We start from the raw sequence: 10,472 nt of genomic DNA on the forward strand, positions 1-10,472 counted from the left end.
AGATTCAAACGAAAAAAATATTTCACTGTACGTGAACAAAAACAACCTCTAACAAATCAGGTCACAACCGGCTCCTCTGTTTTGTCAAAAAAATTAGACTTAAGGTGCTTTCAAACCTTTTATTTTTTAATTTGGGACAGACAAAAAAGTCAGGTAAAAAAAAAAGTTACAAAGCTTCAACAGTTTTAACAACTATATAATGTTTAAACCTGTCAAATTTGCTTAAGACGTGGCTCAGTGTTTTAATTATGAAAATTAAAAACACGCGTTTACATTTCTTATTTCAACAGAAAGTGAATATATGTACATGTGTTAAACAATATTAAATGATGAAAAACATTCTGTTAAGTTTTGAGTCATTTACATTTGAGTCATTTACATTTCACTGCGGCTTTAAACTTACAGAGCAAACAGTTGAAACGTTTAAAGCTTTAAAACAACTTGAACAAACAAATACGGAGTGGAGAAAATAACAAAGCAATCTAATTTGCCTACACTGGGAGTATTTGGGCCAAACACCACACACACACACTCGAGGACATGAATCCCCCTACCAAAAAAAACAAAACAAAAAAGCCCTAAAGACAATGACGACTTTATTGTACTTTTGAGTCAAAAAGTCAAACAGGATGTTTGTCTTTCTCTGTGGGAGACATTTAAATGGCTCAGGTGAGGCTTCAGCAGCTGCTCTGACTGTCGGACATTAACCAACTCTGCTTTTATGGCTTCGATTGTCAATTTAATACAAACACAGAAGAGTGATAACGTGAACATGACTCTACATTGTTTAAAAAAAGAAAACTCACAGCAGTCAGCGATCTGCTCTGTCTCCCAGCCTCCATGTTGCTCTCACAATCACACTCAACACTACCCTCTGGTGGGGGGAGGGAACAACAGCAGCTTTAAAGTGATCATGTGATCAGAAACGATGAAAAAGATACACAGAATATATTCGACATAATTTATACTCAGTTTAAACTTTCCATGTTTTTCAAATTCCCATGTTTTATAATAATCTTTTTAACCCTAATCACAAAAAGAAAATAATAAATATTTGAGGTAAAAAGTAAAAAAAAACACATAGTTTACATATTATTTTATTTTTATTATTTCAGTCAGACTTTGAGATTGATTTAGCATTATGAGTAGTTAAGAATTGAATGTTAATGTTAATGTTAGAACTCCACTTAAAGACCATGTGTAGAAACTGAAATATACATCCTAAATATATAAAATATATGTAACAATTAAGTGTTTTTAAAAAGTTTTAAAAATTGTGCAACATTCATATAAATTTGTTCTCTGGCAGAACAGTTTAATTTGATTCACTTTAAAATGTTCCTCAGATTTGTTTTTAGATTTTTAAGATTGAGTTGTTTTAAAGATTTATACAAATTCAAGTTGACACCGGAGGCAGTGACTGAATGTCAATCAGAAGACGACGGCCTCCGCGTGCAGTGGCAGGTTTGAACGCTGCAGGGACGCTGCAGGGACGAGTGCATGTGAATGACATCAACATAATCCAACGCAGACACAAATGTGGCGACAAGAAGTCTGTTTGGGCTTTTAACAAAAGACACGGCTTCGCTCAGAGAAACACAGAGACACAGAGTGATGTAGCCGTCACTGCAGGCTTTAACGGAGCGGACACTGGCCGTGTCAGAGCGTCGGCCGCCACCGAATTAATATTCAAAAATGACAGTTTCACAGTTCAAATTCTATACTTGTTAATATTTGTGTCTAACTCAGAGTCCATGAAATGACATCATCAACAAATTCACCATCGAGACTCAAACCCAAAGGTGAAGGACGGTGACCTGCTACATGGAGCAGCTAAAAACAACTTAAAAAATAAGAAAAGACCGAAGAAGTCGGGTTTGAATCATCTCCCCTGATCTGTGTTTGGGGAAAAAGAAGATTTTTTTTTATTAAATTTGAGTTGAACGGTCCAACATGCTGAAAGATTCAAATGTGGCGTCAGGAGACCTCAGGACCAGACAAAGGTCCTCACTGGGACTCTTTACTCATTGGAAACAAAAACCAATCCTGTTGGAGCTGTTTTGAATTTTTTTTAAAGTAAATTAGCTGCAAATTGACCCCAGATCCTTGACAGAAGCCAACGGTGACACTCGGCACACACTCCCAGAGGAGAGAGGAGCACACCTGAGTGTGCGAGCCACGTGCAGAGGGAACTGAACCCAGGTCCCGTTTCTCCAAACGTCACTTCTCCGGACGACTCATCCCCTCTCTTCTTTGCCTGATTCAGTTACCGTCCCGTCTACCAGCAGGTCTCTGCCTTTATCTCTGTCCCCGAGGCTCCATCTGCAGAGTCTCACCTTCTCCTCATCACACATTGTCTGTCCTGAGATGAACAGGAGAAGAATTCTGACAGCAGCAGTTCTCCCGACTGAAGAAGAGTCTGAGGTGCTGGAGAGATATTTCGGGATCCCCCGAGGCTTTGTTGGCATTCCGTCCTGCTTTGTTATCGGCTCCAGTCAGGAGTTAAGGGATATTTTGGAGGGGAATCCTTGGCTGCGGGATGGTTGGGATGAAGGCTGTAGTAAAAAGCAGAAGAAAATGTGCTCTTCATTTGTGCAGAGCCTGAGCCAGAGATGGTTTTGATTTCCCCGTGTTTCGTCCTCACGGTACAATTGGATTCTGATTCTGATTCAATTTGTACGAATATTCTGATGTAATGTTCAGATTCAGAACTTTACATTCGGTCTTTAACACTTGATGTACGAGGAGTTTCACACAGTTGTAGGATCTGAGAGATCTGAGCTGCTCTCCCCTGTGACTGGGTGGGGTTTTCTTCTGTGGACGAATATGAGAATCATGGAAATCCATGGAGAAAAAAATTTTTTTTAATCATGGAAATCCATGGAGAAAAAAAATAATAAATTTTTTTTGCACCATATATATATATATCCTTCCCTATGTATATTTGCAGGTTGAACATATCATCTATAAATATATGTAGGATGAGTGGATAATCAGACGACTACTACGGTTGATCGAGGGATCAAGTCTAATATAGGGAGTGTCAAACTCCTGGCTCGGGGGCCACTACCTGCCCATAAACCCCCTACCGGCAGCCCATAATTATTATACTTTTTCATTCATAAATATAACTTCAGTGGGTTATTGAAGAAGGAGTAAAATGTACTGAACTTTCATCTGTTCTGCATCATCAGTTTCCAAATTATTTTCCGTGTAAGAAATGAAGTTAAACAAGGCAAAAAGTCTTTACTTTGACTTGTTGTCCATCTAATGGAGGTTCAGGTTCAGGACCAAATGACAAATTTTAGTTTCTATCGTATTTTTAGGAAGTACACATTTTGCCCTGGGTTGTAAAAAATAACATTTTCAAAAATGTCCACTAGTCCCTGGGTATTTGAAACCTTCGACACCTGTGATCCTCAGCACGTTCACCTGCCCAGATCAGACAGAATCACCTGGTGTTGCCTCTGATGAACTGCCCCACGACAGCCGTGCAGTATGTGTGTGTGTATGTGTGGGTTAGTGCGTGTGTGTGTGTGTCTGTATTTTGAGTTTGTACTTTGTGTTTCTTCCTCACTCAGAGCAGCGGTCTGATCTGAGGCCCGCTCTCCTGCGTCCCGTCCACTGAAGCTTCGGTGGAATTTTCCCATTAGAGGAGTTGCTTAACTGCCCTCAGATTACTCCACAGATTAGACCGCTTTAATCTATCGCCTTTTAAGTCTCTAATCATTATTATAGCACTCCCAGGCTCAATAAAGGCAATAGAAACATAAAGCCTCTCCCAGCGAGCCACCAAAACACTCCAGGACGGCGTCCACTCAGGTCTTTGTAGGCTTTTGGATTATGGATTCATTTTTGCTGGACGTGTGGTCGAACCGGTCCCTGGGAAAAGCCCCTGGCGACGCCCTTCTTTCATCTCACTCGTATTTACAGGGCATCTAATGGTCATAATCGAGGCGGCCATGCTGGCTGTGTGTTTGAAGGGACGGTGGAGGAGCCCCTAATCCCCTCATACACAGTTTGTAGTGGCGGCCCCAGATACAAGAGCTGATATTGTGGCCGAACACTGACAGAGAGAGAGAGAGAGAGAGAGAGGGAGAGAGAGCTTCAAGTTTATTGTCTTATAAATCTGCACAGCCAGTAACACACCCGTACAAAGACTCCACTCCACTCTGGTGGGAATCCTGGAATTCACATAAAGTCAAAAGAGATTTTTATCACATTTTTACCCAAAAGAATGATTTTTATTTTTATTTTTTTTACAATAAATTCCGTGGTTCAAGTCAGAATGTTGACTTCAAGGTACCTACCTGCCCTCAGGGGGTAATAATCAGGTTTTATAGGATTTTTTTTTTCTTAAAACAGATGGGTCAGAAATCTAGAAAATAATTTAGTGAAAACCCTTTTAACCAACATATAATAACACTATTTATTTATTATAAATTGTTTATAATTGTTTATAATTTTTTTTTTATTTAAATTTTCAAATGTAAAAGTTTTTTATTTTTATTTTTTTTAAAGATTTAAATTCAATGATTAGATTCTGTCAGTTAACCTGTTGCCAAACTTTTGAAGTAATACGTTTGAACAGGGAGAGAAAAAAAACTGATTATTTTGTTCGAGTCTAAACTGTAGTAACTTGTTAATGTGAGACATTTTTCCTTTTTCCCACATTTGGCTGACGACGTGCCGTTGCAGTCCGGTCGGCTGCTCCTCCACTGATCCACCGCGTCTCCAGCTCTTACGCTGCTCAGCAGATTAACAAAGTCAAGTGTGGTAAATTCTCTCTCCTCCTTTAGCACAAACAGAAGTGAAGATGTTCTCTCCAGCAGCTGGAGGCAGTGAAAGAGTGAGGAGCCTCTCTGCTAAATGCTGGGGGGCCCTCTTCAGACAGACAGCAGCATGACGTCTGCCTCCCACCCCCAGTGATCAAGTTCAGCCTCCCCACGAGCACCTGGAAGTCTGGAATGTCCGTCAGAGGACGGGAGAAGAAAAGACGAGGAAAAAAACACTGGAATAGAAAAGAGAGAAATAAAAGAAGTAAAGAAGAGCAGAGGAGACAGGAGAAGGACGGAAGAAGAGAGGATGGAAAGGGAGAGGGAAAGGGAGGAAATGAGATAGGAGAGGAGAGGAGAGGATGCGTGTGCGTCTCATCTTTTTGTTGCCTACACACACACACACACACTCTCTCTGGAACACAGACGCTAACTCGTAGCACCTTCTGAGGTTGCTTCACCTCCTGCACAACTCCCCCTTTTTTCTCTGTGCGTCCGTGGGACTGCAGGTTTCTGGTCCAGCAGCCTGGGACAAGGCCACCATTAACTGCAGGGCTGTGCAGAGGGCACGTGGGACAAAAGGCCCAACACGCTGTCCCTGCCCTCAGACAAGGCCTGAAACAAATGTTACAGCGTTGGCGCAGAATGGAATCATCCGGCCGGTGTCACTGAATACATTTACCTACCTCAGAGTCCTTTCAGGCCAGGCCTTTGTTTTAGNGGGGGAGGACGTGGGGGGGGGACATCAATGTGTGTGTGCAATGAGAGAAAACCGCAAGGAGGGAGGAAGGGAAGTGAACGAATGAAATGAACGAAAGAAGCTCGAGGTTTCCACAGCGACGGCCTGAGCGCCTGAAACACCACAGGGTCTGTGTGAGCCATAGGAGGAGGTCCGAGTGTGTGTGTGTGTGTGTGTGTGTCCCACCAAGAACACCAGGAGGTCTTGTTGATTGTTGTGTTTTGTATTTCTTTTAGCCTCCTGCTCTCTCTCTCTGTCTCTCTATCTCTCTCTGTCTCTCCCTCGCCCTCTTCTGCCCCCATTGTCTCTGTTGCCCTTCCTGGGGTCTTTTTAGACTAATTGGAGACCTGGAGAGCAGAGCAAACTCCAGACAAGACAATGTCTCAGCTCCTCGACTCCCGTTTGGACAAATCATTAACAGTGAGAGAGACACTTTTTTCTTTTCCACCGGAGTGAAAAGAAAAAAAGGAAAGTCACAAAGTCAGAACGCAGCCCTGAGTGGACTGTTGTTGTCGTTTCATGTAGAGTGTTTGACTTAAGGTTGGAATCCCAGCAAACAAAACAGGAAGAAGAGGAAGAATTCCTGAAGAGGAGGAGAAGATGTCTGAGGCTCCGAGATGTTTGACTGAGGTTTAAGGAGGAAACACTTAAAAAGAAAAAAAAGAAAAGATCTGAGTCAGTGATTAAGATCATTGATTAGACGACGTTCTTAAACTGAGGTATTTTTATTGTTGCTCTTTGTGTCCTATTGTCTATAATTGCGGGAGTGAAAATGGACCAATCAAGGATCACATAAAAATTTGGGATGATCACATGACAGAGGAAAAGATCTTTGATGATTAGACACCAGCTCTGAGACCAACACTGTCTTTGTGGAGTTTTTTTTAAATATAATTAATTATTAATTCTATATTTTTTCAGACAGTATTGTATATATATATATGTTTATATATATATATATATACAAAATGTGAGTTCTCCAAAGTAAGTAATAATACATTTAAAACCCTAAAACTAATAATCCTTCTGTTTATACTTAATAATAAAAAAACTCAACCCCCAACAGAAAGTAATTAGTGTGTGTCATTTTTCCCATAATCCCTCAGCTAATCTCCTCCAATCCAGTGGGTTTGATTCAGTTATCTTTTCTCTCTTTTTCTAATCCATTTTTCCTTTGAGTTTTTGTTTGGGTCACAGGGCGCCGCCCTGCTGACAAAGAGCAGTCACTGAGCTATGACATTAAAGGTATTGTTGAGCCGAACCGGGCTCCTTATATGGGCTCACTGTGTGTGGAAGTATGTGTTTTCATACCCGTTGTCATGGGAATCAACACACACTACACACACAAGTATAAAAACCTTTGAATTTATTCCCCTTTTTTCTGATTTTAGATTTAATATACATATATTTTCTGTCTAGTCCGAGAAGTTCTGTTATTAAACCAAGAAATCTAAAACTTTTTTTAATTTTTTTTAATTTTGAGTTCTGTTATTAAACCAAGAAATCTAACACTTTTTAAAAAAATTTTAAAATTTTTTTAATTAAAATATGGCATAAAGGTGAATGAACCTCAAACATTCCCATCACTGCTAGAGTTGACCTTTAAGTAGGATTAAACATGACCTTCAGACATAACCAGCTGCTGCCCTACACCTAGTGGTCACATGTGCACATGATCCGACACGCAGTTAGTTTTTACACGACTACATGAGCTGTGACACGATACATTATGTAAGTAGGAACAAAGATTGTGGTCACATGTGCACATGATCCGACACTCAGTTATGGGAGTAGGAACAAAGATCGAAATAAATATTAATTTACTCCTATGATTTAGGCTGATGTTCAGATGTCATCAAACTCCAATGGTTCACAAAGAAAATTACATTTTCACAATCAATCCAGTCCAAAACTCAAAGTCAAACGTCTCTGCGTCCTCGTCCTTATGACGTTGTAGACTGAGAGCTCTCTGGGATGAAGAGCGTTACATCACAGAGGTGTCATCGGTAAAACCAGCTTCAACTCTTTGTTCCCTCCAACAGTAACAACAAATGGACTTTGTCTCATGCCTGACTCTGTGATTCCTCACAGTTTGGTCATGTTTGACAGAAAGAATTGAACTTTACCGTAGAATTCCCAGAGTTATTTCTTCTTAAAGAGACAATTCTTAAACTATTGGCTCTGGGAAGAAATTTAATTTTTGTGACAATCTGATTGGCTCAGGGCTTTAACGTCCAACTTGTTGACTGACCAGTGCACTGACCTCCTCACTCCGGTCGTCTCCCGACTCTAACCTGTCTCCCCCACGTCAGACTCACATCCACCACAGCCGTATGTGAAAGTGCGTGGCCTATTGTGGCAGCAGACGCCCCCTTCAGGTCTCCACGCTGACTAATTGAGTTTGTCTATGAAGCGTCCATTCACTGTCAGATGTTTGACGGAGAAGCGAGCCAAGTATTTCCCTCGTCAATCTTTCACGAAAGTCAACACTGAGCCAGACGTGTACACACACGCACTCGGACGCACACACACAAACTACAATGCAGCGCCAAGGGGTCTGGGACGCCCCGCAGTCAGCATCCTGTTCCCACTGAATGGCTCTTGTGTCACAAAGGACAATTTGGCTTCTCTCAGGCCTGGCTACCTGCGTGGGATCTGAATGCCTCTGCGACTGGCTTGTGGCCTCAGGTTTTTTTTTTTTGTTTTGTTTTGTTCTTAGGGAACGTCTTTTACTCCCGCTTTCTTTTCTCGTCTTCTCCTCCTCTCTGGCTCCTTCCCTTCCCTCTTTCTCCGCTCCTCGAGTGGTCTGCTGAGGGTGTCCTGGGAACCTGGCTGGATGCCCCTCTGACAGCCCTCCACTTAAACTCGCCAACCTCATCCCCTCAGGACCCACTGTGTGACACAGAGGCTGGCGACTGTGGGACATGCCCTCGCTGACATTCAATTACACTAATGCAGGACGCTCACTGCTTTACAGTCTATAGGGCGGCGACAAAGAACAACAAGCTAGAGTCACCATCTGGATGCAGGTGAGTCTGTAGAAAAACACGAAAAAAAAAAATTCTCCCGTGATGTCAATAACTTCAACATTACAGCCTCAAACGGGGCAATGATGATTACTGCCCCCTATGGGTGATTGACAGCATCGTCCTCTCTCCTGTCTTTTATTGGACGAAACAGTTTCCATTCACACTAAGTGAACAATCACATCATCAACATATTTCATATTTCGATCATCTCTACTCTCTCCCATCGTTCAAACCTTTGAACTTTATTTTACCTTCAGTAAACTAAGGCCCGTGGACCAGATACGGCCCACTGGGCTCTCTAATCTAGACCTCTAAATACTGGGACAAGGTGTCGTAAAGACTGATGCCAATCCTTCATGGATTACAATGAATTTATTATCATTTCTGTTGATGCGAGAGTTTATTCTTGTAGATTTTATTTAAATTATTTCCCCCAGCGTTCAACATCCAAACCATACTGAAGTGAACAGTCAAACGTTGAACCTCATTTTGGCGTCCATTCAGCCATACACCTTTCAGACGTAGACCAATCATCGTCCAGACGTTCTGCAGAGTGTGTTCAACATGTGGCTCAGTTTTCTTTTTTGCCTGGGACCAAACATCATCATCACCACCACCACCCGCGCCCGTACGTTAAACGGACTCTAAGTGACTCTGACAGATCTGTGGTTCACCACAGCCGCGGCCCAGAGTCGACCACCGCCGCCGCACGCCACGTGAAACAGTCGAGTTTGCGTTTGTCTGTGTGTGTGTGTGCGTGTGCGTCATGCGTCTGGAGAACGTGGCAGAAAGCTACGGTTCCCCCTGAGGATCCTCGCTCGTTACTCAGAGGTCACACCCCACGCTTGGCCACTTCCTGCCTGACCTCCCTTGGGAGAGCAGAGCATGCTGGGTTGTAGATCACACGTGCTGGTTACAAACAATTCTACTTCCTGTACTAGAAGGGGCAATGGCTGCAGAGTAGATGTGGGGGGGGAGAGAGAGAGAGAGAGAGGGAGTGTTGTGGTGTCTTTGCCTCTTGCTGTGCTCACTTCCTTTCCTCTCACGCTCACAGAGTATCTCTCATTCATTAGCCTCTTGATTATTCAGCCCAGCCCGACCGGCTCTGTCCCCTTAATGGGAACAGAATGCTCCCAGACTGTCTCGTTCCAAACATCCTCCCACAGCCTTCCATATAAAGCTGATGAGTCATGTGTGCCGAGGTGGAGCGTGACTGACAGCGTTGCTACACTAGGGGCATTCTCTTTGTGGGATGTGAGGGGAAAAAGAAAAAAGAAAAAAAAAAGAAAGTCAGTTTTTAAAGCGTCATGTACCGTTGGCCTGTCACTGGATCAGTAATCAACATCAGCTGAAGATTGTTTAAACTCACAGATTAAGTTGTAGTCAGGATCCCGAGGTTTGAAAACCAAAAAAGACAAATGTACGGAAAGACCTGTGTCTCAGTTTGACCTGAGTTTTTTTAATAGACATAAACATAGACATTCAAGGAAAATCATAAATATTGAATATATTTTTACCTCATGGAGGTTTAAAAAAAGAACTGAATATTGAGGGGAGTTTTTTTTAAAGAGTGACTGTTTTTCTTTAGTTCTGTTTTTGTTTTTTTGTTCTCATCCATCACTCTTGGCGAGGAACAATGAAATGTAGATTTCACAGAGATTTAAATGTTGGACTGAAACATGAAGAGAACGTTTGTCTGCAAATATATACAGTATTTACTGCTGTTCAACAAAATATATTTTTGGACTTGTTTGTCCCTGTTTTCATTATGCATAAAAATAAAACTTTCTGTTTTGAGTTTCTGTTACCATAGAAAGCATGCGTTTTTATTACTGTCAGAATCAGAACTGATTCATGGTTTAATGTTTCGACCAAAAAGCCAACAAATGTTGTCAATCTTCAGAATGATCTCCAAGTAAAACACCTTAA

Source organism: Cynoglossus semilaevis, chromosome 2, assembly GCF_000523025.1.
Source record: "Cynoglossus semilaevis isolate Cse_v1.0 chromosome 2, Cse_v1.0, whole genome shotgun sequence".
Classification (NCBI taxonomy): Eukaryota; Metazoa; Chordata; class Actinopteri; order Pleuronectiformes; family Cynoglossidae; genus Cynoglossus; species Cynoglossus semilaevis.